We start from the raw sequence: 27,437 nt of genomic DNA on the forward strand, positions 1-27,437 counted from the left end.
AAATTATAAAAGATTTGGTGCACGGAAAAAATCATGTTTAAATTAAATTGGAAGTGAGTTTAGAATGAAAAAAAGAGGTACACATCTGTATGCAATCCGTATTCAGCAATTTGGGGTTTATCGTTGAAGAAGATATTTGATTTAAATACTGTGGCAGAAATTCTAAAGGGATGGATAATTTTATGATCACTAATAACATTTGTCATTATGTATGTTGCCATTATGATAAGGATAATCAACTCTCATGCTATAGGGCATAAAGTTATCACCAGTGAGAGGTGGGATTTTATTTCCCTACCTATTAGGTGTCCGTTTAGATTTTTTCTTGTTCACCTTTGCTAGTCAGTTCAGTGAAGTATCCTCTAACACACACAGGTCATTTCTTGCTGCTTCAAAGAAACCTTATATAGGCTGTGCAGGGGTTATTTTTTTCCTGCTAAGCTGAAACACCTCCTTTTGGAGGTGAAGGAATTTCTTTTACTGTGAAACAAAAGATGAATACAGGACTGTCATCAAAATTAATTAATAGCTAATACCTTGTCTGTATGCATTCATTTACTAGATTAAATGGCTCTTGGGGGCTGAATGAGGCTGGAGGGGGTCTATTCATAGATAATATTGATCAGTTCATGTTCCTCCAGGAGAATAATCTTAATTGGGCAGGAGAAATTTGTCTTGAATCAATATCTTGTTGGCAATAACAGTTTGATAGTGGAAAGATAATTTGAACTGACAAAACTTAAGAGATTATATTTGATAGCATGCTTGATAGCAGTACCTCAGAAACTGTGAAGAAGTAAAAACATGGAAATAAAGGAAGAGGTGCTGTTAAATGCTTTACTACCCTTTCTGAATGTCTCCCACTTTACAATACATGAAGTTTCATTTCAAGACCTTGCTTTATCCCTGCTGAATCAATATAACCTGTCCTTACCCACGTAACCTGAGAATTCTGACCTCAGCACTCCTTGATAATAAAGCTAATATGAAACTTGGAAAAAATTTGAAATTTTCTGGAAGCTTTTTGTACTTGTAAATGAAAGTATTTATTTTTGAAGTTTTTAATTTGAGAAGGAAGTAATTGCTTCCCAAAAAAATCAAATTTTTCAAGTGCTTAGATCTAAACTATAGATTACCGTGAATTGATAAGAACAAAAGACTACTTTACCATTCTCTTGTTAAACGTGTTTATGATGACAGAAACTAATTTAATTTATTTTTTTAAAGAACAAGAAATAAGTCTAACTATAGATATTCATGTTTTCCTTCAACAAAAAGTAAACTTTTCTCTAGTCCACTGCATATTTCACAGTTGCAGCAGTAAAAACTCTCTGCACAGATCTTGCTTCTGACATTTCTGTTATGTATCTGTTGAAGGATTAAAATCAACTACAGGTTCAAATGACAACTAAGCAGAACCTGGAACATAAATACCTTATCCCTCATCATATTACAGATAGACTCAGTAGCCTGGAGGCCAACATTTGGTAGGACACATTTGGTTTGTGGTTATTTCATCTTGAAATGAATATTCAAATAATTATTTGCTCATTTAACGTGGCTCCATTTTGCAGGGGGAATTTTATTTGTTTGCCTACCTGCAGCACAGCCAGCTCAATCTTCAGCTATCATACAGCTGTCCCTGTAGTTCTTGTGTTACCCCAGTCAACCCGATGGCACTGCCAAGGGTAGCCCACAGATTCCCAAATCACTCCAGAGACCCAATGCAGACAGAGTGAGTAAAAGCTCAACGCCCTGTACAATTTTTTTGTGAATTAAAATGGTTATTAGTCCTAGGACAGTGCTACATCCAGAAAGCCCATAGTACCAGAGTGGAAAAGTGGATATGCCCCTTGCAACCAGCCCTGCAAGAGACACTCCTTGAATACGGACAGAAGGACATAAGGGCCTTAAATAAAGATTTACTTATGGAAAATAACAAAAGCTAACACAAATCCAAGGTTAACTGAAACATATAATTAAACTTCACATTTATTTTAATAAAATACAATATTGACATTCCTCTTTAAAGTAGATTAGGTTGTTGACATTACAGCAGTACAATAAACAATCACTACGCTTTTTACTAGCAGAACAGAAAATTAAAGCTGGTTATGACAAGACAAATAAAACGAGTTTATTCAGGACTGTATAAATCATGAATAAGAATTCTTAATCACTTGCCTCCAAAAAGCTAGATTATTTGATCTGCAACAAAACTGGGGCTGTGCCAGCAAGTTGGATGCAAATCAAACAACATTCAGACATCTCTGAATTCTGAAAGTATGTGACTGGAACACAGATGAAGACCAGAAATTCAGTGAAGCCTTCTTAGGGTAGTAAAAAAATAAAGTAGAGCCCCTTTTTTTTTTTACACTGAGATGTGGTTATTGAAATTACAGTCTCTCAACAGCATGGTGTATCACAGATAAAACACTATCCCTGGTTTTCTAACCTTATTTTTAAGGTATGCTTTTACAAAAACCTCTTTTTTCAATGCATGCATTTGATACAGACTGAAAGCTATAAAATGCTAAGCTGTTCATTTTAATACTTAATCATATTGTACTTACTTTCACTAAAGAGCCACAGAGTTCCTGAAAAAGTTTACTATAATTTAAGGCATGCAAGGCACAATAGCACACTTTGATTCATGTGTTGTATATGCCAAGTCTTATTGTAATGTTTGTGATCAATAAAGATGTTCACTCTGGCATGGCAAAAATTTATCAACTATTAATATTTTACTATCTGTTTACCTAAAACGTAGCCTGCTCCCTCAATAAAATGCTTGTTCCTAATCTTTTCATACCATATAAATAAGGATTAAAAGCAAAATAAAAACATTTATAAAATAAGTAATAAGAAGTTTATAACTTCAAAATCTATAATGCAGAATTCAGATATTGCAAGAACTTCACATTTACCTGAACATGGATCTGGTTCATAGTTTGTGATAAAAGCTGAGAATTGAATCTGCTTGAAAATGGTCAGTCCTTTCTTTTTTAACATGTAAGGATTTATTTTGAAAGTACCAAGCTTAAACTCCTGCTTAAAGCTTTCTTTATTTCAGAATGCATTTTAACATTTGCTTGTGGTTTACTGATAAAAAAAAAACCCAATATGCTCTTAAAGGAGGAAAAATCTTGAAGATATTGTGCTGTCATAGTTTTCCTCTTACCAGCACTCCTTTGAATCTGATTAGGATACACATGAAGGACACATAGAGGGGATTAAAACTTCATAGCCTTCTCTTGCTTATTGATCCCTTTCCATATTACTGTGGCAGAGTTGCAAATAAAGCAGAGATTTGGTCAGATGATCTCTTTACTGCAAAATACAAAAGATATTGATCAAGTGTTGGACGAAGAACAAAAATAAGGCGCTGAGGTAACATGGAAGATTAAACATTGCTAAAAGAAGATTGTGCCGGGTTAGACTGCTAGACTAGTTTCCTTCTCTAAACAAAAAGAAAAAATAGTACATCGAAAGATTTGTTCTTTAGTGAATCTTTTGCTTCAATAAAGCAGGAAAAATTATATTAGCGGAAGAAGGTAGAAATTATAAAGTTAGAGGAGAGGTGAAAGTGGAAATAACAATTTATTGTGTGAATGAAAATTGGTTTTCCATGAAAGAGGAACTGTTTGTCTAGAGAAATATTATCAGTAGAGTTCATCACAGTTTGGATTCGAGCCCTCCTTCAAATTATCATTATTGAGCAAAATACAAAAGTGTGCATGCAATAATAGCTCAGAGTTGGAAGATAGCTTTTTTCCAGAGAAAATTCATAATATCTCACAGAAAGAAAACCTGGATGCTTCAAAGAAGTGAACTAATCACAGCTTTTGCTGTGAGCTGAAGGGTCATCACATAAGGCAAATAACTCAGCAGGGACAGTGAATTTCTGGCATGATGTTACCACTCAAACAGAGAGGGCATCCAGGGGTGAATCACCTGGAGAAGTGCCTCTAGAGAAAGTATGTTTATATCATTGTAAAAGTGCTTGCTAAGAGCTCACCCAGCATCCAAGAAAATGCAATTACTTTTGACCAGGTGGGATCATGGCTAACAAATTCATTGAAAGTAGTGAGACTTCCTTATCATGACAGGAGATTAAAGAAGCTCATTTTCTTCACCTTAGAAGACAAAAAGCTGGTCAGGGTGCAAACATCAGTGAAGACAGAGACTCAGCAGTTCATGAGAGAGCAGGCATAAACAGGCCATGAATACACTTGTGCCTGAAACCAGAATGATGCTAAGCATCATGTTCTGTGAGAGTCTTTTGGCAGAGCAATGGGGACATGGGATGTCACTAACACAAATAGGGTTCCTGCCCAGAGATCACATTCTGTGTCTGCTCACCACATCATGGAGGTGGTGTAGATGATTCAGGAGAACTTTTTGTACGTTCTTAGCCATAAAAAAAGCTGAGGAAAGGCTCACCAGGATACAATGTCAGCCATCAAGGAACTACAGTGGTAGGAGGTAAATTGGAAGTGGCTAATCCATTCCCCCCGTAAAACAAACAAAACAACAAAGAAAGAAAGAAACAAACAAATCTATGGGTTTTCTTAGTTTACTCTTGGGAATAAGGCAGAAGAGTTGAACACACATCGTGGACAATGGAATTTATACTTGCTTATTCTTGTATTTCGTTCTCTTTGGCAAGCACATTTCCAAGATTAAATACAGGCTTCTCTGGGACCAAGGCTTTTGTGATCTTAAAGATTGTAAGTTCTCTCTGTGAAGAGATACCCATTCAGTCTAACTCAGTATGCAGTCTTATCTTTTAGCTTCTTGTTTGAAAGGGCTTAGGTTAGAATTCAGGTACTGATTTAAAATATAGAAAAATCAGTAGGAATTTTCCTATTAAAACTGAAAAAAAAACCAACCAAAAAAAAAAAAAAAAACCACAACAACCCAAGTTAGCTCAATGACTTTGCTGAAGAAATAACCCAAGTAAATAAATTCAGAGAAACTGGACTGTTCAGAACCTGAAATACACTGGTGTACAATCCCTTGGAAAACATTTTTAGTGGTGTAGCAAATCCTACACACAAAAGGTTACAGGATATATTTAAAGGCAAAAAAGGTCCAGGACAACCTACTGTGAGTGAAATATGATTCCATCATTCAGTACTGCTGTTTTCTTGAAATGTTAGGTCTGCTGTAGAGACTGGCATCAAATGAAAGTCAAAATATGTAGGGGTTTCAAATATATGTTAGATATTGTTTTGGGCTGATTTTTTTGACATCCAGCTGTGTTTGTGAGCAGTGCTTGAAATCAAGGGTCATCTCTGCAGGCAACTATGCTGGGAAAATTTAACTGGCACAGTAAATGGAAAGGGTTGAGTGAAATACCATTTACAGCTGAATGAGAATACTTCAGACTGGTTACAACAGTGAGGGAGATTGTCATAGGAAAAAATATTTCTTGACATAATATGTGACAAAGATACTGTTTTCCTTAGGATATTAATGAGCAATAATTTCACATGCTTCCCTCACTCTCGCATTTCAACAAAATCCAGATCTAACAGGGTACTAGCTGAGCAGAATTATTCTAAAAATATTAATTTCTTCCCCTTATGCCCCCAGACTTCCAAAGATTCATCAGCTTGATTTTTCTTGCTGTTTCTAGAATTGATCAAATGTTAGGTATTCAGATAATTACTTGGAGCATAAAAGACTAGAATTTGTATACAGTCCAAATATGAATAATAAAAACTCTGGAAATAAGTAGAATACAATTCAAAACCCTAAACAAATTAAAGAATTTGCAAACTGATGGGAATTGTCTGTTTGCAGCTGTCTTGTGTGAACAAGGATGTTATGGCAGGTTTGGTTTTTGTGTACTGTGATGCACAGGAAGGTATATTCTTCTGTCATGCTTTGTACTTTCCTTGTTAGGAGTTAGGTAATGGCAAATCAGAGGTCATTTGTCTTCACACACCCAGTAATACAGCAAGTCACACCCAAGACCTATTTACTTTCAGTGCCTGCTTCCTGAAGAGGAAATGTTTTTAGAAATGCACAAAACCATACTGAGATGAAGTGAGGGAGAACCTTGTACATGTAACAGTGTCTTAGTCATTGAAGACTGATGAGATACTGAGATCTGCCCTTACAGTTCTCTTTACTGGATATCTTGATGGATATTAGTAACTACAATTAGAATTATTTATATACTTGCATATAAATTTCCATCCCCTCTCTGCTTCCTGTGCAGGCCATATGACAGTGAGGGTGAGATGTATTTGAGAATCACCCTGGCACCCTTTTATCCTCAAAGTGATTAACAGGCTCAATAGGGTAAAATGCTTCTGCTCTTCTTTAAGCGTATAGACCAGGGTACGGCAAATTGTTCTGCAGAATATTCTTTTTCCACATTGATGAAAATTACTTTAGATAATAAGTGAAGATGTAGATCCTTGCACTCTAAATATCTAAATTTGCTCAGAGGAATCACATTTCCTTGGACAATGAAGTTTTTCTACTATATATATATATATATATATATATATATATATATATATGTTTGCATTGCACTAGTATATAAAGAATGGGTGAATGGTGGCTCTGATCCCTCTGCCCAGCCACTTGAAGCTGTTTATTGAAACACAGCAGTTCTACTTGAGAATTTGAGTCCTTTAGAATTAGGACAGTTCTCTGACTTCAGCACTAGCCAGGTGCGTCTGGGAAGCAAACAAAACAATCAAGAAGCTGACAAGTGCATAAAGATGAATAAATAATTTCCTAATCACTGTTTGACTTAATTTCACCTTGAAATTGAAGTTTCTCCCAGATTCAAAAGCTTGTTAATTAGTTCTAAAAAATCTTATATGTGAAAATTCTTTCTTGCTTATAAATGTACATTTCGTCTTGTACTCCAGGTAAGCTTGCTACTACCAGTCCTTGGGTGTTTCACACAGAAATGAACATGACTAGCCCATGTCTTAGTAGAGCACACATATGTTTATAGAAACAATGCAAATAAACGAGTGTTACCATATCAATTTTTGGCAGATGAGGGTTAATTCATCAAGATGCCAAGCAAATAGATTCCATCACAGAAAATCCTTTACACAAGTTCTTAACTAAGTGATTTCCAGTCTTTGTCATTCATAGTGGTTTTTAGAAATACCACCTCTGAGACAAATACAAAGAGCTTCTATGGTCTCACATTTCTCTGCTGTTCTCTGCAGTCACTTTAGAAATCACTGGTTTCCATAAGTGTCAGGTAGCACAGGTTGAAAGTCATTGTCTTAAATGAGGTGATCCTGTTTACCTAACCATACTGTTGTGTGTTTAAGTAGGGCAGCTCTTCTAGTACAAAACATTCAGAGCATTTAGCATACGTGTGTACAGTTTCAAATACAATAAAGCCCCACTGTATTTAGTGTGTATAGGAATTTCGGCAAATCTATGTAATTTCTTCCCTATGTTATTTTACAATTGAATAAGTACAGTCCCTGGTTCATGGATTTAATCTTTTTCTTCATGTCAGCATAGGAAAAGCAATCTAAACCATCAGTACAACATTTCCAGAGAAGAAATAGAAGTGAGATTTAAATGTATTTTGTCTTTTTTTTTTTTTTAAATCTGAGGTGGCTGATGCTTATTGTCTGTGCAGTTTTCCTACTCATTACAATGTCAATTGACTTTCATTTATTGATTGTTAAGGAAGAATCTGGAGGCCTTAATTTTCTTATATTCATTTTAATTAACCCTCCTTCTTAAATGCTAAGTTCACACCTCTACAGTGCATAAACAATTTAACATGTCCTCAATGTATCCAGATTTTTATGGCTATAGAATACCAGAAAACTCCATTGTTTTGTGGCTACACCAAAACAGTGTCAGTTTTTATTCTTCCTGCTCCCAGATGAGGATCTGTATAAGAAGGGAAGGATACAACAGAAACATATCTGAAAAGTTATTAATTTTATTCAAAACATAAACAATAAGGCAGGGTGGATTTTGAAAGTGCTCAGTGTTCACTTAAAACATTTTCAGTTCTACAGAAATGAGTCGTAAAGCTCCTGCTGACTTCAACAACGCATGGTTAAAAAACACCATCATTGGCTTTCTTTGTAATAAGACAGTTACAGCTAATCCACAGTACAGACAGTCTCCCAGGTTCATGGCTTTTTCAAAATCATTTTTCAATACAAAGTCCAAAAGCATAGTTACATTGCAAGCAAACAGAATTTTTCTCTCTATATTTAGAGGTAGTCATGCTGTTATTTTCAACTGCTTCATAATATGACTGTACAGCTCTGGTTTTGGCCTTCATTTTCCCCAAAAGTCCCCGCATTATAGCAATTACACATCTCTAACAGGCAGTCTTATTAAACTGTTCCTCTCTGTTTCTATCCCACTGCTTCTTCCAAGTGTTTCACACAGTTTTTCATGCTGTAAAGCACCTGGTTAAAATGACCCTATTTTTACTTCTTCATCTACTTAGACAAATTTTCTGGAGAAAGAAACAAAATTTCATAGTCTTTGCCCTCAGAGACATTACAAATAATGTACCAGAATACACCATTTTCCATTTGGAACACTGACACTAGAATATTCATGACAGCAGTCAAAAAGGTGAAAACTTGTGATTTTATTCATTACTTTATTTATGTCTAGAAATATTTTGCTTCAGCTGCTAATCTTTGTCTGTACATGTGATATCTGGGTCATAAAAAGAAAATTCAGTGTATTGCCCTTGATATAATTCACATCAGTTATGCACAGATCCTTTAATAGTTCAATGGCTTTTAGATTTATATCCTTTTCAAGTGAAAAGAAAACAATTGTTTACATTTAGTCACATTTCACTATGCTTTAAAAATAGAACTATTAATAGAAATAAAGAAAAACTGAATTTCCCTACACTCTGAATTGCTAAGCCTGTGTGCTCCCCTGACAGAAGCACAGCACATTTAGTGTCAAGGGACTTGAAATTTCTGATAAAGAAATCTAACATGCACCTAAATACAAAGATTAGCTTGAATATAAGGACAATAATGACTTTGGAATGCCTTTCCAAATATGGAGTGCTATGCAGGGAACACTTCTCTCAAAAGTTAAAATGTAGGTGCTTCAAATCATGCTAGACAAACACAGCCTTTTGACTCCAAGGAGACCAACCGTCCTCAACCATCCTGAGGTTGGTGGTAGTACTTCAAAGGCATTTTTAGCCTTGTTCTGTGTAGGGAATAATCCATTACAGTCTGGATTCATCCATTAGACTGCTGGACCCAGTGGCCACAGGCAGCCAACGCAGTCACGGTGCAAGACCTGCCACCTTCAGAGCAGCTTTACCTAGAGGTGACAAAACTCACCTGCCCTGAGCAAAATCAGCTGAGGGAGTTAAACCAGTCCTGACAACGTGTAGACAGTAAGAAATATACAGAAGAACTGCCTTCTCTCAGCAGTTTTGGTTTGTCTAAGGAGGTAGGCGCTCTCTCACTGGGGAACTTCAGACATTTCTTGGGTGACTCTTTGCTGATGCAGAATCTTACAAATCTTTGAAAGCAGAAGAGAGACCTGAGCACCCTTTGAGTCACGAAAATGTTGGTAAGGGCCTTTGACAAGTGGGAGGCTCAGCAGAGGACACATACAAGATACTGCACCTGGGGGCAAGCCATGCAGGCAGACACCGCTCTTGGTATTGTCTAGGTTTCAGCATTTTCAAGAGAGTTTTCAAAGGTTTTAGATGCTTATCAGGGTCATCAAGATCTCTGTCTTTCATAGGAGAGTATCAGTGTATTTCCACTAAGGGAAAATTTTTTGATAACTTATATCAACAGACAAATTAGCACAAATCTGAGGTAATGTTTCAGGAAACACAAAACAGACTACAGTTTTCACATGTATTAAATAGTCAGAAAATTCCTATGGGGGTTACCTCACCTGATGAACTACATTCAAACTTCACACATGCCTTGTTCTCATTAAGGCCATATTTTGCATAAATTGATATATGGAGCTAAGACAAGGCATGAACCCTCCTCCCCACTTCCACAGGGAGGGCAGGGTATGGAGGGTATGTAAGAAGCAGAATAATTAATTTTAATTAAGATAATTTTAAAAAAAATTTAAAAAAGAAAAAAATAATAATTTAAGCATATTTATTTCATAATTAACCTTTCAAAAAGTCCAGTATACTTCCAGCATGCTCCTGACTGCAACGCCTTAACAATTTTGAAATGTGTCACTTTTGGAACTTTTACCTGAAGAAAAATCTGAAATACCAGCACTGATTCTCTTGGTGATTTAAAACTAATGCTGGCCAATGTTTATTTTCAGCTAATGCCTCTAATATGGCACTTTATCTTCTGTGATATATGCTATCTTACAAACTTAACTGCAAATAGATTCACTTAGTGATCTCATTTCCATCAATTTTGCTTCCATTAAGGATAATTTGAGAGAAAATGTCCACTACAGAAAATAGAAAAAAAAAGTATATTTGTTACTTCTAAATATGGCAGGGTCCTATCACTTTGACCTGCTTTTCTCTGTGAAGATCCTATAACAATAGTGCTTTAGGACAACACTGGAATGATGAGACTTTGGTCTCATGAACTCAGATGTCTTTACAACTACAGTTACAAAAACAGTGATAGGCTGAGGAACATTTCTTTCATCATATTTGAAACAGTGGGCTGCAGGCTTGCAACACATAGCCAACGTTGCTATGGTTTTGGATGGCCTGGGCCTGATGAATTCACCATGAATTCATCTCAGTGGAATAATCAGAAAGACAAAATAATCTGTGTCATCATGGCCAAAAGTTTTGGTCGCTTTTGAAATATCCACAATTTGAGACTGGCCTAAAATAACCCTCAGGAAGCACACTAATGTGCCTCAGGTTGCTAAAGCCCTACAGTAGGTAACAACAAGTATTTATAGGCCATTGTGATTGCAGCTCTGAAAAATATTGGTGTGATAGCATTGCATTAGGTATCCTGCAGAGATTTCTCACATAATTCTCCCAAGTTCTCAGTGTATTCCTCTTGTTTGGTGAACAGTTTTGGTTCAAGAACTTTTTTAACTCTCCAGGCAATAAATTTAACCCTTTTGTAAAATTTTGCAAATACTCTGTGAAGTTAGCACTAGAATGAGCAATGAACTGTGTATTCAAGCTCAGTAACTGTGTAATGGGAAATTAAAATTATGAGTATCTTCACAGTGATTCATTTTATCTCAGTGGCTTCCCATAAGAACCTTAGGGGAGGAGTTGCATTTTCAAGTATTACGGCTCAATATCTCCCCTCTGCTAACACAAAAGGGAGGAAGGAATCATGAACAAGCCATACTAAGCACTTTTTAAAATCCCAGATTTTGACCAGTACTCAGTTTCCAACCTTGGCTATTGTCAGAGCCCAAGCAGAATTTGCTGTTTATCTGGTCACCTCAAAGAGATTTTGCTATGTTGGTATCACACAATGCAGTTCTGGTTATTTCATGCCAGGACAGGATAAATACGCTACAACTTAAAACCAAAAAATTAGAAGATAAATTATTAAATTATAGTCTTTAATTAGAATAGAATTGTGAAGGTAACTAGGGAGTGGTTATTGTCTATTTCCTTGAGTACAAGAAGAGAACCATCCAAAGAACTGGTGAAAGAAAATGTTTGAACAAAATGTGATATTTTTTTTCTTCATGAAGTGTCATTAAAATGTCAATATCACTGCCATGGATATTCTGAAAGCCAAAACAAAATTAATTGACAATTTCTCATAAAAGAATTTCAAGCATGGTGTTTTTAAAAGATAAATAATGAGTCCTTATCAGAACTGGTAGAATTTACTGGAGCAGGATCATCCCCTACCTGCTATGTTTTTGTATTTTTCCCTATTGTATCCACATTGAGACAATTTTAATGGACCCCTTATCAGAAAAAAAATATATAACCCAGATAAGTCTTTGTTCTGACCCAATATGACTCCTTTGTATGTTTATGGCACGTGAAGCTTTTGCTACTTCTTACAAAAGTCTCCCTTAACATCCCATGACTCCTCAGACGCAGATGGAGAAAAGCAACAAAATTGCTTTAAAACTGCTTTGAATACACTTGTGAGGTAGAAACACAAGTCCTTTTTTGAGAAAAAAGCCTAACTGTTACTGACATGTAGATCAATGCCTGCATTATTTATAATGTTCATTTCCTTACTGCATGTATCAGCCTTGAATTTGATCTCATAGGCTCTTCTCTTCTAGAATTCCTATGGACTCTTCTCTTTGAAGTTTTTCAGGCTAACAAAAATCTCTGCAAATTTGTTTTGATTTTCTCCCAAACTGCCAGAAATTTGTGAAAACATGAGAAGATATTTTACAATAGAAACATGAGACTTAAGCAGGGTTTGGTTTTTAGACACCTTATTTCCCACTTTTCAGAAAGACTGACTTTGCCATAAAGGTTTGGGCTCCCCAGTGACACATACATGCTAGTGAGTTGGCTACAGGTGCCTGGATCTGTCCTTTGAGCTGAAGAGAAACATGACCATAATTGAAAGCTCTTCATTTAGCCCCAGCCAAGACCATGTCAAATAAGCCAAAAATCATTTCGACTCCTGTGCTTATGGACATTATGTTGTGTCCATGCAAGTCCAGAAAAAAACACCCCACGATTTCTGTTACTTTTTAAGTATTTGAGCTTCTAATGTTTTTTATAATTATACAGCCTGGGAGTTAATTTCTTCTCCCAGTGTTTGTGATCCTAATTAAGCCTCACATTTTTTATTAACATTTCATCCTATTTTGTATGGGGAAACAACCTCTGGAGACGCTGTTCTGTTGTGCTGTGACACCCGAAGCCTTGCATCTCTCTAATTACTGAGGCCTGCCTCTGCTCCATTAGGGTACTGTCCTGTTTAATCCTTTCTTGCTTTTACAGTCTGGGAATGGTTTCTTTTCCTAGTATTTGAAGTTCAAATTAAGTCTCATGTTTATTAGTAGGAGCATCATTCCAAGGGAGAAATACAAGCCCTGTGAGAAAGATCAGAGAGTGCTGTGCCACTTAGGGATTCCCGCAGTACGGAGGGGGTCGGGTCAGCAGCAACAGCACAGGCAGAATTAGCTTTATAGGGAACAAACAAATAAAACCCCTCACATCTTCAAGTTATATCCGAAGGCCACAACAAAAGCCTGAAGCTTAGCGAGTTGTTTTCAGTTAGCTTTGATAAGGGTGCAGAGAAACTAGGAAGGTCTGAACATAAGCTATGCATAAACCAAATAATCATGGCTTTGTGGTCAGGGCACCAGAAGAGAAGAGCATGGGGGCAGTAGGGTGCATGTCAATGACTAAGGAGGGAAAGCTTTTTATGTTGTTCTGCTCTGTCCAGGAAAGTATCACCCCCTCTTGCCACTGTGACCACTGACACAGACTTGTGCAAAGCCCACAGGACATGTCATTGTAAGGTGTACAAATCAGGACAGCTGCTCTGACAGCCCCGCCTTTATACATACCCTGCTCTCCTGCCTCTGTCCATTATAAGTTTTTAACCAAGACTGATGTACCGGACTCAAAAGAAGCAGTACTGTGAAGCGGTGAACATGAAATTGTATTGGCAGCCCAACCTCTGTTGATGGTTCTGCCTTGGACCAGCTTTATGTCATATATAGAATTAAATACATGGTTTCTTATCCAAATTTTGCTTGCTGCTTTTCTCTCTAATGCCTTTTCCCTGATGTTTTATCATGTTCTAATCAGCATCACTCTGCTGCTGACTCTGTATCTGTCTCTGATATGCAGCTGACTCTGTATCTGTTTGCAGCTCAAAGACATCAGCTTAAATGTAATAATGAGATGTGACAGCAAAAACAGCACAATTTCTGTGAGGAGTCTTCGCCCTGCAGTTATCAAGGTTTCAGATTTTTTTAACTCACAAGAATATCATCCTCAGCCCTGTGAACTCCTGCTTGCTTTGCAGATCTGGATTCACTTATCTGTAATGAAACTGGAACAAATGGGGAAAAATTTTCTACTGCCACATGAATTAAAGGACAGCAGTCCTAAAAGGTTGCAGCCATCTGCAATCTGTATTGGTAGAGATTCAGACAATTTTATGATGGCACCAAAACTGAATTGCTTCAATTTTCAATAAAGATAATGAAACAATAATGGTCTTGAATGCAGAGAACAAAGGCAGGATGACCAGTGATGCTATGGAAATAATAAATAACTGTGTAGAAGAAACACTTAAAAAGTGCAATGCTATCACAGTCTTGAAGGACCAGATAGACCACATCTGGCCTGGCGTAACAAGTCTAGCAGCAGGGAGTTTTAACTAGACTTGTGAAATCTAAGGAACATTTTTATGACTGGAATGAAACAGGTATAGCTCATACAGCATGAGGATAAATGCTGAACTGTTGAGCTAAAGGCTGCAATGCTCTTAAATATCAAACACAAAGCAGGTAAATGAAGAAAAGTGATAAATAAGGAAAATGGAACAGTTTAGCAAACATTGTCTGTGCATGACTAGTATGATAGCTCTTCCTGATAAGCTAACTGATCTTATAAGCAAAAGATCTAATCTACCTGGAGTTCAGTAAATCATTTAATATACTTCCACATGGTACATCATTAGTTAGGCTACGTAAAATGGGAATCAGTACACGAACGAGCAGGTGGGGAACATCTAGAATAAAGAAGACAAGCGAATTGGTTGTTTCAAGAGGGAATTACCAGTCTGCACAAAGGCTACCTGTGGACTCCCAGAGACATTGCTTTTGGAATCAATTGCACATGTGAAATTTGCTGATGCTACCAACCTAATCATCACAGAGTCTGTCAGAATCAGCTTTTTACAACAAAAGGACAATTTGTCCTGTCCTCAGTCCAGGGTAATGGGATATAAGCCATATCTGATCCAAAACTATATAACCAAACATCTTTAGGCTTGATATACTAAATGAGGAAAGGAGAGACTCTCACACATAAGCAGAAACCCAAGGCATTTACAAAGGATCTAGCTCCCATTGTTGTGTTAGACTGTGGTTAGATCAAGTCCACAAACAGTTATGCTTTCATACCCCAAAAGAATAACCAAGATGCAGGACATAAAGAGGAAGAAGACCTGTAAATAAGAGTAAAAAAGGCAGGGCACAAGAAACCCGAGGTCTAGAAAAATAACATTCTGCCAGAAGTTCATTGTTATCAGGAAGAAATATGAAATAGGAAGAGCTAGGAACATTATCTAATTCCAGGATGAAAGTGATCTGCAAATGTAATACACTGAGGAAAACATCCTCCTAATTTCAAACACAGCTATGTTATTGTGGAATGCTGTAGTAAGACTACTTTTTATATTTTAGCAGAATCATAGAATGAGTTAAGTAGGAAGGGACCACAGTGGGTCATCTGGTACAATCTCTCTGCACAAGCAGGGCCATTCTAGAGCACATGGCACAGGATTGCATCCAGATGGTTTTTTATCATCTCCAGGAGGGAGACTCAACAGCCTCTCTGGGCAACCTATTCCAGTGCTTGGTCACTGCACAGCAAAGTTCTTCCTGATATTCAAGTGGAACTCCTTGGGCGTCCGTTTCTCCCCATTGTCTCTTGTCCTATTGCTTAGCACCACTGAGCAGAGCCTGATTCCATCCTCTTGGCACCCTCCCTTCAGATACTGATAGGCATTGATGAGGTCCTCCCTCAGTCATCTTTCCTTGAGGCTGAACAGGCCCAGCTCCCTCAGCCTATCCTTGTAAGGGAGATGCTCCAGTCTCTTAATCATCTTTGTTGCTCTCTGCTGGACCTGCTCCAGGAACTCCATGTCTCTCTTGTGCTGAGGAGCCCAGAATGGGACACATCACTCTAGACATGGACAGAGATGGCGATCCATCACCTTGCCAGGGATTGAGGTGAGTCTGACTGGATGGTAGCTCCCTATGCTCAAGCACATTCACAGGGACAAGAAAGGTGAGTACAGAAGGCTGCACATGACAATATAAGCACTGCAGAGCCTTTCTTCTGGGATGATTTTTTTCTTTCTTTGTTTCACTACATACATGGCTATGTCCTTATATCTCATTTGTTTACTATGAATGCTGTTACAGTGGGATTTTGTATGATGGGTGGAGCTGTGTTTTGCTTCCTTCTGGCTAATACTAACTGATAACATGGACATTTATTTTTGTTTCAGGACAAAGTCACTAGAGTTAATTTAGACCATAACAGTAAGAGCGAACTGCTCATTGACTCAGATGCTGATCTCAGCAGGGAGGAGGTAAATGATTTCCATGTGGTAATTTAAAAATCTGTTCCTTATTGTTTCTCATCTGTTAGCTGTTGCCTCCCAACTGGGCCTGAGCTTGACTGTGTGCTAATTTGACCCAAAAAGCATTGGTAAGAAGGGTCAAAGAGCCAAAGCCTTGGTTTGGATCTTGGCCTATGATACAGGGAAGTCATGCTCTGCTCAGCACCTGGAAAATGAAATGCTTATATGAAACAGAGGATAAGGTTAACACAAGAACAAATTGCTTTAACCTGGTCATAAATACAGTTTGGCTGGAATTCCTTCTGAAATACTTCTCCTAATCATAGCAGTGGGATTCTGGAAAATCTATTTTTGGAAAGCATTGCATTATACACCATCCAATCAACACCAGAGAATAAGGCTCAGCAGTTGTGGGCACCCCTTCAAGTTCTTTGTTCTTACCTTCGAGAGAATTGCTAAGAAAACCCTGTCCTAATCCATATCTTAGGTCAAAATGCATGGGCCAGAAAAAAAGGTGCTTGACTTTTGGTTCTCAGGTGGAGTTTGCAGAATTGACATTTATGATGACCATCTGATCTCATTAGACATAGAAGCCATCAAGAGATGATAAATGTGGAATCCCATAGCATCATTTTTGCAGTTACATTTTAAAAGCTGAGCAGCTTGTAATGCCAAGCTGAATAAAAAGGTTCCATTTTAAATATTGCTGTCCTCATGTGTTGACTTAAGGAAAGGAGTGTGGGTGGTACACACTCCCCCCAGACCATGAGTCAGGCAGACCTGGTGTTATCTCATTATTAGGTACAGTGACACAAAAGGGTGAATTAGAAGACGGAATTTAGAAAAGACAATGGGCTTAAGGCTCAGCTGTTTAGCAGCCAGTGGCAGGATGACACTGTGTATATGTATAGATTCCAGAAAGCACTCGGTGCGTGTTAACTGCTCTGCAAACTCATATGATAGAATATGTTTGTTCAGCCAGCTTCTTTCTGCCTGCCAGGTGGGTTTGTCTGTAGCGTCTGATTTCTCTACAACAATCTGGTTTTGTGCATGTGTTCCCTCTTAAAATATGGCTTTGAAAAAGTTATTTTCTCATTAGAGTTTCAAAAGACAAAATGCTGATACAAAACGGCTTTCAGCATTTTCATACATCACTGTAAAAGTAAGCATAGGAAAGGTGAGCAAATAAGATTTACTCTGCCAATTTAATTTGTATTTAATAAATACCACCCATAAAAGATAATGATCACATTACTATAATAAAATAATTGATTGAATGAGATGGTGAAATATGAAGGGCAATTAATTATGGTCACAGTAAAGTTTTACATTAGTACTCCTCTAGAATTTATGGAACAAGGGAATAGCTGCACTGTATACGGTTGGAAATCAGACAGAGGTGCTTGGTTTTGAACTGTTTTGGGACCAGAGACTGAACTACACAGTTGATTCCTATCATGTTCTTATCATGTTCATGTTCTATCATGTTCACGTTCTTTAAAAAATACAGCTGAGGCAGGAATTGCCACTGATTTGTCGTTTTGGGTTTTTTAAAGTAATTTACTTCATTCCAGTGAGCAATAGGTAAAGCTGTTAAAATAAATGGATGTCACCAGACATATAAATGGTGCCTTGGCTACTGAGCCCTCTGTGTCTCATGCAACTGAGATGTCTTTTATCATCTCAGTAACTGATGTGGACACAAGTGAAGAGCTGCAATATAAGCTACAGCAACCAGGAGAACAAGTGGGTAGATGTATTACTTTCTGCTTGTTCTTTGAGGTGAAACTTGGGATATATAATATACAAAATGCAAATAAAATTCATGGTGGTACAGATATATTATTATATATATAAATAAATGTGCGTGCGTATATATATATATGTAGAGAGAGAGAGAGAGAGAGAGCATCATATGGAGACTACAGACTTTTATCAAGTCAAATATCTCCTTATATATATTTTAAGACCTTACTGAATCGTTAGATCATCTGTTTGGCCTTCAGGATATCAAAGATATTATCACTTCAGGATATTATCATTTCAATCTGTTCTCCTTTACTGGATCCATTAAGTTAATTTTGCATATCAGTCCAAAAGATATCCAGCCAATATCAATAGCATTTGAAACTCTTAGCAGTGGTCTTAAAATTTGTGTTGATCTATTTTTATTGATCTTCTCTTCTACATTCCCTCTCTCTGTCACAAAATCAGTAATTTTCTCCGACAGAGTCAATTGGTCCTGTAAGACAGCTGGGGGATCTTCTAATAAATGTGAAGGATAACTTCCTCTAAAACAAACAAATTAAACAATATCAGATGGGAAAGTAATCCTGGGGATCAGAATAACCAAAAATCATCCTGAAAGGCATTTGTAATGGACCTTCTTGGGATCATCCACTCAGAGCAGACTCTAGGAAACAAGAAGAAAAGGGGTATGCTGAGGGCTTCCCTGAACTGAAAGATATAGAAAGGAAAAAAGATAAGAACCTTCATACAGGGTGACAATTAAGGTATACTGAATCTGGGTGACAGCTAATAGGGTGGAGGAGCTCTAAAAAAGCCTGGGAAATCTTTGAGACTAGATGAAAATTTATGTGGACATGTAATGCCTTTAAGCCAAAAGGGCTGTCTGAAGGTGACATATAGTCAGAAGATTTTGAATAATATCCTGTGGAAGTTAATCACACTCCAAAGGGAAATAGCATAGGAAAACAATTCATTGTTTAATGTGAGAGGGAAGGTTGAGTGAGACAACACACAACCTCTTAACAACACAAGGTAATTCTTCACTGTGTTCCTTAATTATATACCAGAAATGTCAATCACAATTCATGTTACCTGTAGCTAACTGTAATCTGCCTACATGAACCCAACATAAATTAGCCAGTTTCTACAGGTTGATGTCAAATATGCTTCAGAATAGGGTACATCTGATTGCCAGTGGAGATGGAGGGAAACATCTGTAATGTCAGTCCATAAATCTCACTTTCCTAACCTGGAGCACTCTTAACCACAATTCTTAACAAAAGATCTGCATCAATGTAAATTTTTGTCCCTGTCTGTATGTTGAATCTTCTAAATGCTCCTTGCTTATACAGGGTGAAAACAATTCCTCTTGAGGCAATGGCAGGTGTCTGCTTGTAAAAATGACAGACTATTAGAAATGCAATGCATTGTGTGGCAAGGGAACAGAACTTTTATTCTAGATTTCCTTATAAATGAATATATTAGAAAATGTGGTTATCAGCAGGCTGTTTATGACCAGAAATATTTTCTTATACCTTAGTGTTCCTTATATCTTTAGATTAGATACTTGTAAAATAGGCCATTATGTGTAATAAAAAGCATTTAATGAAACTTTCATTTGGAGGACATTGAATTCAACAGATTTAACTTTGACACTGACAAATTTCTCACAAAAGCTGATTTGCATGGAAACCACTGGGGTCTCATTTTAGTTCCTTTAATACACCAGAACAGTGATTTTATCATTTCAAAGTCATTTATAAGAGCCTGGAGCTACATGACACAATGGCAATGCTTAGGATTGCAGCAGTACATCATCTGCATAAGTGGCATAACTTTCACTGCTGTGATAATCATTCCCAGAGCCTATATCATACATATAAACATGTTTCAATCAGGGAAAAAAAAAAAGGTCTAATTGATCAATTATTTCCCAAAATGTCTTATCATTATGCAGCACATGTTTATCTAAATTTTAAAAAGGACTGAAAGGTATGATATACTGATTAGGTTATCATTTTCCTACCTTTTAGTAGATCAGATGCGATACTACAATTTTTCACAGTTATGTACTACAGAGAAGTAAAAATAAATACAATTTACTAATAAATTTATGCCAGGTAATCCCCTTGACTGCAAGAAAAAAAAATCATAGGATATAATTAATATTCTAAAATGAACACTCTACATGTCCTGAACAGACCCTGGATTCAAATTTTTATTTGAAAACTGTTAAATGATAGTCAAACAGACCCACCTAGCAAGAGTCACAAGCGCAAAAACAAAAAGGGCAAAAAGGAAAATCAATGCAAATGTACAGCCTCCAAAGTAGAAGGATCAATACCCTCTGATGTTAATACCACAGAGTTAGATTTATTAACCACCTAGGCGTCTGAGAAAAAATTTATATAAATACTTATCCCCTCTATTATAAGGATTTATATTTGAAGTTCATCTTTGCAAAAGTCTATTATTATAGGCAGCCTCTTTACTTAAAAATACTCCCTACAGCAGTGGCATTTCTCATATAAATCACTCCCTAACTGCTACAGAAACTGAAATGGGATTTTAAGCTCCTGATGACAGTTCTTCAATAACATCCAAATTCTTTTTTTAAGGGCAATTTAGGTGAGATTTTTTAAAACTTATTTGAGGACTTATATGTCCCTGATTTCATAGGAGCCAAGAGTTTCCTGTTGTAGGCCACGGTCTTTTCTTTCTGTGCTGGGAAAATGAGAAATCTTCCAAGCAAAATCAGGAGGTTTTTGGTTGGTTGGAGACCACCGCAGTGGGCAACAGAAGAAGCAGGACAGGCTGTAACTCACTTATTTTAGGCCCTTCTCCATGTGGCATGTACCCACAATGCCATCACAGGAAGAAACTCAAGGAAGTGGTTTTTTAGGTAGTATTCTCAGTGTCTGGGCAAATGCAAAAACACCAGCCTTCAAAAGAAACTTGAATTGCAGAATTGTATGTGGCCCAAAGATGACCTGTGGGGACCAGAGGAAAACTAATTTCTTGTAATGGTTTCCCTCAGGCTAAATCCTTCACTGGCAAGGCAACTTCATATCACAGGGTTTAAGTAAAGCTTTCATTCATGCTGACTGAGATAAACAAATAGGAAGATTAGGATAAGTAAGAACCAACCCACACGCCTAGCCTACAATGAAAACAAGCACAATCACAAAACATATATAAAGACAAGCACCAGGCACCAGAGATGCAGCCTAGGTTGTTTTGAGAAGAGATAGCAGAGAGAAGGATTGTTCCAACTATTTTGATTTCCCATTATTAACTCCACTGTTAAGTTCTCTCTATTGCATTTATATACTTTCAAAGGTACATGGCTTTTAATGTATTAATTCTTCCTAGTATCTGAGTCTCCCAAGTACTTGTGCATGTCTCAGTGCTCTTAAATAGTGGCTATAATCAGTACAATCATGGTTTTAACAGTTCTGGTTACACTACATTAAGGTAGTAAAAATCACTGAAATGATTCTTCAAAATTATTATCCTGCCTTGGTGCATGAACATACGTGTGAGCAGGTTTGCCACTTACAACAGCCTCCGCTTGAAAGAGGCAACACAGAGGAGGGAATGATTTGTTAGCAGTGCTATCAGGGGAATGTTTCCACTCTACCTATGTGTGTAATCTGCTTGCTCTAGCTATCAGTCATTTTTCCTATGCACCACTCTACAGTATTTACTTGGAATGAAATCCTGCTTTTTGAACCTGTTATTGTCAGTCACTGCTCCTCTGCAAACATTTTTTTTTGAGATTTCAGACTTATGTTTTCTACTAGAAACTAACACCTCATTTGATGCAGAACAAACTTATCATCACAGCGTCTCCTAAGTATTTTCATAAGAAATATTTCCTGCCTAGTAGAGGCCCAATAGCAGTTTGACAACTCTGCAAAGGATGCATGGCATACCAGGGAGTGAGAGTATTTTTAATCGTTTTTACCTTGACTAGGACATAGCAAGAACTGACACAGTAGGAACCCCTGACTCTGTGGGGGAAGAACAGCTGGCTTTCAGACCCACACCAGACTGCAAAGCTTAGCTTGAGATTCTGCATGTTTGAGCATTAACACTACTTATGTTATTGTTGTGTTATTCAGCAGCTGTAACAACCTTTGGAGATACCTTGCTGTGCTTGCTGAGACAAAGCTGCTTGTGAAGCCAAATGACATTGTGTTTGAATAAGACCCAAATTTGGACAGATACTTATATTCCAGTAATTCCTTCATTTTTGCCTTGAGTGCCCTCTGCTATGAGGTTCAGTACTTATATTAAAGATGCTTCATTTTGTCAAGGTGAAGGATGTTCAGCCTGCTAAATATTTTGCTTAAGAAGGGATTTACTTTCTCTCACTTTTCCTGCAGTTTCTCCCCTGCTGATGGAGGATCTTTCCCTAGTGACCCTAGAGAAGGTATTTTTCCCCAAGTATGAAATTGATTCCAGCTGGCAACAGAATGTGTCAATCACTTCCCATTTTTGCCATCTTCAAAGACTCCTCTTCCCCTTATTTAAATTGTATTTTCATAATTGAAAATTGCTTTCAGATGACTTAATGAATTCCTCCACTCTATTAAAGGCTGAAAGCAGATGAAATACTTCAGCTTTCAGATTACGTGCATTTTTATAGGGAAGCTTTAGCAGAAGCTTCAGCAACAACAGCAACAATTTTTTTGCATTAAGACATACTCACAAAAGAAGTAAATCAGAGTGGTAGAAATGGCATTTGCCATTAGCATCACTGCAAGAAAACAAGTCCTAAATTGTATTTTGACCTTATGGATATACTTGTGAAGCTTCTGAATTGCTGGATCTGACATCAATCTCCAAACAACTAAAGCGATCCATTGATCAACTGAGATTTGCATTCTTTCCTGTTGATATAGTGCTGCATTTTCCATTGTGATATCTCTTTAGAATGATAAGGATGACCCTGGAAAGCATAAATGCTGATGGCAAAACATACTATGCAATCTCTATTAGCTATCCACAGTTCATCTTTTGATGGTAAGTAGAGACAGACATAAACTGTTTTCTTGTGATGATACCCCTGATCACTGGGGCTTAAAATGCAGACTTGCTCAACAAAGTAGTAGTTGATAAATACAGCTGAACTATTAAACCATCTGAAGCTATGCTCTGACACAATGTAGTGCAAATATCTGCTGATATTTATGCATCAATTATTCATGTAGTTTATTTAAAAGCAGCTTCACTTTTAAGACCTTTTTTGCACAGAAGTGTGAACTAGTGTTTCTTTATATTCTAAAAATAAATAGCAGTATCTATATTTGTATATCAGACTCTTAAAGATCTTAATGCTGTTTCTTTTGATGATTTGGGGATTTTTTTTTAAAAAAGCTGGACGGTGAGTTGATATATACTGGTGGGCTTCAACACATGATTAAAAGCCAGTATCTCCTGGATTAGAATGAGTCAGACTGATTTACCACAGCCACTGATCTACATACTCATTCAAATGCAAATCTAGAATAACTCCTCTAAAACAATGAAGTTGCCTCAGTTCTGACCTAGTATGCATGGTGTCAGAAACAGGACTATTGTGTTTGTATGAATAAATCCCTTTGCCCTCTTACCCACCTAGACTCTCATCTCACTTCCACCTTTTTTGGTAGTAGTAGTACTAGTAGTAGTAGTAGTATGGCAGAGCAATTGCAGTTCAGTCCCTTTGCACTGTAAGACCTCCACAGTGCAAAAAGCTCCAAAAGAAGGAGAGAAGAAAATTAAATGTGTAGGTGAGCAGGTAAGACATAATATGTAAGGCCTAAAGAGGACATAATTTTACACAGAACTGTCCACTTGAGGTCATTTTACAAACCTGACTCAACAGAATTATACCTTGGTTTGTAACCTACTCTTTGGTAAATGTAGCTTTAAACACCATGGCCTTCCCAATACTTACCTCTGGTTCAAATTACCTGAATGAAACCACAGTCAGGCAGAACACACCATGAAAAAAACCTTTTCCTTTTCTGTTAGCTTTTTCTTACATATCACAATTGATATGTCTAAGAGGTATAACACAAATCTCACAGCTGAGAATGCTCTAGTGACTCCAAGCCATCTTTCAGAACACATCTTCTAAGTTGCATAGTAGTATAAATTAAGGCTGTCCTGCAGTACCCTGCTGTCCTGGTTTAGGGCAAATCTTGGATAAAAAAACCTCCAGAAGGAGCCCTCAGGAAGCAAATCCCCACTGCCCCTCCCCCCACCTGGTTAGGGAAGAATTTCCTTGGAGAGAAGTGGAAAAAAAACCGGTTTATTTAACAGGCAAAGTACTCCCCAGCACCAAAAAAATGAACACCAGATGACAAAACTCTTTCACCACTCTGAAGAGATGACAAATTCAGAAAGTCTCTCCTGGGATTGGTTGCTCTGTTATCGGTCCCTCCGGCGTGGGGATGGCTGCTGCAGGACACAAAGTGCAAACTCTTGGTGTTTCCCAGGTCCCAGGTCCCAGTCCACAGCAGGTTTGAATGGTTCCAAGAAAAGGGAAAGAAAGTCCAGGGAAAATTTGGACTGCCTAGCTAAACTAACCAACAAGCAAAAAGCAAAAGCAAGCAGAAGCAGGAGCAAGAACAAAGAGCAAGAGCAAAGGCAAAAGCAAAAGCAGCACTATGTACCGCTGTTTGTGTCCAGCAGACCATGGGGGAGTGAGCAGGCTGATAACAAAACAAAACTTTGCTTTTCAGAGCCAGTCTTGAAGGTACAGTACATAATATCCAGCATAAACAGAACAGATGAGTGGGGATACAAGCATCATAACGTCACCCTAGAACACCTGCACATCAAAATATATTTTTAAGAGAATGTTAGAGCTGACTGCATTGACAGAATCCTTTTCTTTCCTGCAAGCTCTAGAATTTGTAGCATTAGCAATACCTGAGATAAGTGATGATATCCTGTTGTAGATTTGGCTTACCCAGCTCCTGATTAGTTTTTTATTTCAAGTAATTCTCTTAAGGAAAACTAAATTTTGATTTCATATTTGTGAGCAAATCTGTAGAGTATTCAGGCCTCCCCATCCAAGATATGCCATAATTGTATGAACAAGAACTTGTCCAACATGTTAAAGCTCTTCCCTGACAAGACTTTCACAGCTCAAAGGCTCATCCTGATTATGTCTTTCTCTTAAATAGCACTGATGGTTTTCAAAGGCAGACTTCAGAACCTACTAAGACCCACATGTAGAATCATATAGGTTGAAAAAAGCCTTTGAGATCATCATGTCCAAGTGTTATACTGGGCCTGCCGAGGTCATCACTGAACCATCTCTGAGCACTACATCTACATTCTTTAAATACCTACATGGATGGCAAACCAACCACTTTCCTAGGGAGCCTGTTCCAATGCTTGACCGTGGACATTATTGACATCATATATGTGAATATTTTTTTTTCCTTCTATACAATCTAAACCTCCTCTGGCACAACCTGAATCTATTTCTGCTTATTCTATCACTTGTTACTTGGAAAAGAGATCGGCCACCATCTGGCTACAACCTCCTTTCAGGCAGTTGTAGTGAGCAAAAAGGTCCTTTTCTCCAGACTAAACACCCCCAGCTCCCTCAGCCACCCCTCATCGGACTTGTGCTCCAGACCCCTGCCCATCTCTGTTGCCCTTCTCTGGACACGCTCCAGCCCCTCAATGTCCTTCTTGTAGTGAGGGGCCCAGAGCTGGACACAGCACTCGAGGTGTGACCTCACCAGTGCTGAATACAGGGCACTGCATTCAGCAGTGTGGTGGCCACACTGTTGCTGATACAGGCCAGGATGCCATAGGTCTTCTCAGCCACCTGGGCACACACTGGCTCAGGTTCAGCTGCTGTTGACCAGCAGCCCCAGGTCCTTTTCTACCAGGCAGCTTTCCAGCCACTCTGCCCAAAGCGTGTAGTGATACATGGGGTGTTGTGACACAAGTGCAGAACCCAGCACCTGACCTTGTTGAACTTTTTACATTTGGTCTCAGCCCATCCAGCCTGTGCAGATCCCCCTGCAGAGCCTTCCAGCTCTCCAGCAAATCAACATTCCTGCCCAGCGCAGTGTTGTCTGTGAACTTACGGGAGTGCACTTTTGAGAAGCCCCTCTTATTGCTCTGATTAATGGACATTTATTTAAGTTGTCTGGCATGATGTTAGCATCAAGTCCCATTCAGCAGTACACCTGATGTGTGCTGTACTATGAACTAAAAATCTGAGATAGGAATAATTTTTGCTAATTCAAATCCTCCAGGTGTGGTGTCCTGAACTACACACTTAAGCTTCATTAACTGGGAAATGAGAGATACATTTTGATATTTTAGGGCTTTACATTTAAGGGCATGATTGTATGAGATGCAATGAGTAGCCCATTTCTGCAGAAAGTACAGAACGTCACAGAAAAATCATAGAACAGTTTGGGTTGGAAGGGACTTAGAAGAACAGCTAGCTTCAAACCCCTGACATGGGCAGGGACACCTTCCACTAGACCAGGTTGCTCAAAACCCCATCCAGCCTGGCTTTGAACACTTCAATGGATAGCGCATCCACAACTTCACTTGGCAACCAATTCCAGTGCCTCACCACCCTTACAATGAAGAATTTCTTCCTAATATCCAATCTAAACAGGCCCTCTTTCAGTTTAAAACCATTCCCTCTTCTCCGATCACCACATTTCCTTCTGACAAGTCCTCCCCAGCTCTCTCATAATCACCTTGCAAAAACTAAAGGTGTTATAAGGTCTCCTGGACCCTTCTCTTCTCCAGGGTGAACAGCCACAACTCTCTCAGCCTTTCTTCATGGGAGGCAATGCTCCCATTGCTTTTCATTCCCATTCCAGGAATGTATTTGCGCCTTTTTCCTTGCAGTGTTTTTGTACTTAAAAGGATTTTTATTTTTTCACCAAATTGCAAATGAATGGCAAGTATTGGAACTGCTACTGAGATGTTTTGGTTGGGGAGGAAATAAGATTAGCTGTTAAGACAGGTTCAACTCCCTGTGAAGCCAACGTCTTTAAGTACTTATCTTAGCCAGGATGAATTATCCACTGGAAGGATTTGCCACTCTACACAGGCTCTGAATCCAGCTTACCCTGAGTCATTGCTAACACAAAGAAAGCTGAAACAAAGTTAGTCAAATCCCCCAGTATTTCACTAACACACGGCAGTAGTAGTCATGCATACTAGTGGTTGCGTGGATCTTGTTCCAAGCAACAGACTCATGGTTTTGTGGGGGTTTTTTTGGGTTTGGTTTTTTTTTTTTTTTTTTTTTTTTTGCTTTTCATTTTGTTCTTATCAGTTTTTCACATACACATTAAGTTGGGAAACCAAAAAGCTGAGAGGAAACTTTAATCAGACATTCTAGAACAGGATATGGTAGATACAGTTCCTGATCCTGCATATGCTGTCACTAGAGAAATCATTTTCCTGTATCTTGAGTAT

Source organism: Anomalospiza imberbis, chromosome 2 (genome assembly GCF_031753505.1).
Source record: "Anomalospiza imberbis isolate Cuckoo-Finch-1a 21T00152 chromosome 2, ASM3175350v1, whole genome shotgun sequence".
In the NCBI taxonomy this organism is placed as follows: domain Eukaryota; kingdom Metazoa; phylum Chordata; class Aves; order Passeriformes; family Viduidae; genus Anomalospiza; species Anomalospiza imberbis.